Source organism: Triticum dicoccoides, chromosome 3B, assembly GCF_002162155.2.
Source record: "Triticum dicoccoides isolate Atlit2015 ecotype Zavitan chromosome 3B, WEW_v2.0, whole genome shotgun sequence".
NCBI classification, from domain to species: domain Eukaryota; kingdom Viridiplantae; phylum Streptophyta; class Magnoliopsida; order Poales; family Poaceae; genus Triticum; species Triticum dicoccoides.
This window is the reverse complement of record NC_041385.1, coordinates 12,720,315-12,722,726: the sequence shown is the minus strand read 5'-3', so window position 1 is coordinate 12,722,726 and position 2,412 is coordinate 12,720,315. Positions and strand designations below refer to the sequence as shown.

The 2,412-nt window shown below is 52.7% G+C and overlaps 1 pseudogene; it reads right to left on the bottom strand.

The window, feature by feature from the left end:
* LOC119279076 overlaps positions 1-474 on the bottom strand; it is a 1,795-nt pseudogene extending 1,321 nt beyond the window's left edge.
* Positions 475-2,412: the final 1,938 nt, after the last annotated feature.

Genomic DNA, 2,412 nt, shown 5'->3' with positions numbered 1-2,412 from the left:
CCTCTCCGACAGCAACACCATCCAGTACAGGTGGGCCACCGACCTCGCCTCTTCGGGCATTGACCTCATGGCTACAATTCAGGTGTCGCCCCTCTTTTGCACCAGGCTGCGGGCGCCGGCTCCTATGTCGGTTTTCCGTTAGGCGCAGGAGGAGCATAGATACAACCTGTTCCTCCTCGAGAAGCACCGGCTGGCAGCGGGCCAAATCTACGGCGAGCCCGCAAGCGAGGCGGTCGTGGCCGCCATGGCCGCGGTGAACTCGAACTTTGTTGCGGGGCAGCGGGCACTCTATGAGGCCGCACACACTCAAGGTGCCGCTCACAACATAGATCCGGCGCAGCCAGAGCCACACGCGCTAGCAGCGATGGCGGTCCAAGTACTCCAACACCGCCAGCCGCGCGTCCTATGTGCTGCTGTCCAACTTTCGGGGCGCATGTGGCATGTGGACAATGACGAACCTTCCACGTCGATCATCGACCTCACGTCCACTAGCGTCGGCGACAGATAGGTCGCGGACTCCTCCGAGGATGACTAGGGCATGGGAGGTGGCAGTACATTGTGTCCCAAGTGGACCGGTCCGTCTCCCGTGATGTACTCTTCCCCGCCGGAGACGCACATCCATCTCACGGGTCTTGAACCCCGCAGCCGTTCATGGAGACATCAGATGGAGGACGTGGTCGCCGATAGGGAATACAGAGGAAGTGGACGTCGACCGCCGTCGTAGCATAGGTTTAGGGTTGGGCCGCTCTTTTTGTTATACGTGTTTGAATTGTAACAAAAAATGTTTGAATGTAATGAATTTCGTCCAGTTTATATGAATATCCGTCGTGTTTGCATGAATTTCGTCTGGTTAGTTGAAACAGTGGTTGAAATGTATGCGGACAACGTTGGATGGCCGGCTCTAGCATCTGTACCACGCCAGCGCCCGGTGGAAGGCGGGCTTTGTTCATCTCCAATAGCCTTGCAACGTCTTCAGCATTGGGAGATCTCAAGTACTCCGGGCCAAACACTTGCACAATTCCGACTGCGAAGCGCTTGACACACATGATGGCTTGGTTCTCACCCATGGCCAAGTGATTATCAACTAGATCAGCGGGGATACCGTATGCCAACATATGCAAAGCGGCTGTCACCTTCTGAAAGGTGCTATGCCCAAGCTCTCCGGCGGCATTCCTCTGCTGAAAAAAAAACGGTCATGGCTCGCTAGTTTCTCTGCAATGCGCCTGAACAACTCGGTGCTCATCCTAAATCCGCGACGAAAGTATGACTTGGGGTATGTGGGATTCTCCACAAAATAGTGCCTCATCAATCTGTTGTGGGCATCGATCCTATCCCTCCAAATTTTCTGCCGATCCATAGCCGAATCACCGTGCTTCGGTTTTTTATTGATGTGCATAGCTAGGATCATTGCAAGATCCTCCTCCTCTTCCATATCAAATTCTTCTTCGAAAGAATCATATGACGAACTCATCTACAATGTTCAAAACTAGGCTATAAAAAACTATAAACAACATGCACCAAATTTCATGTAAAAAATGTGAAGTTGGAAGCAATACATACCTTGCGGGCTTTTTGTCGAACACCACCAAGTTGCAGTGGGCGGCTGGGCGCTGCTCGTCGAAGGACTGTCGCGAGTGACGAGCGGCGCTGACTAGAGGGAGACGGAGGAAGCCACGGCCACACGGGGAGAGACCGGGGAAGCGCCGGAACGGTCGCCGGAAGAAATAGGGTGGCGCGGGCAACGGCTGGATGGGTAGGTGGAGTTGCGAGCGCGCGCTCGAGAGTTCAGCGCGCGGGAGGGGATGCAGCAAATAAGCGGCGCGTGATGACGTTTCTGCCAAGATATGCCGTGCACGCGGTTTTTACGCGTCCGCTGGAGCGCCCGGAACGGTAGCGCGCGCGCTAAAAGCACTACTTTTTCAGCGCGTCGCTTATATAGCGCGGCTGTTGTTGGAGATGCTCTTACGCTCGCGACCGTACAGTGAGGTCTACTTTTGGACATGTGGAGTGATCCCCGAGGAAGAGCACTCGCGCACGATTGATGTTTGCCAAGACGTTTGAACTGGTATTTCTTTTGGACGATACTTATGATGTCGGGCAGCGCTAGGGATCAAACTACTGATCCCTTGCTCCCATCAGACTAGTCGAGCACCATAGGATGAGAAGCATCGTAGCCATCCAATATACTAGTATGACCCACGCACAGTTTCTTCGCTTGGATGTTTAATTAATACTTCCTCTGTAAACTAATATAAAAGCATTTAGATTACAGTTTTAGTATGCTAAACGCTTTTATATTAGTTTACGGAGGGAATAGCTCCTATAACTCCTTCCGCTAAACACGCCAGATGCCAACTCTCATTGCTTCCTAATTCAATGATTCCTACCAGATGCCAGGCTTACCCATACGTG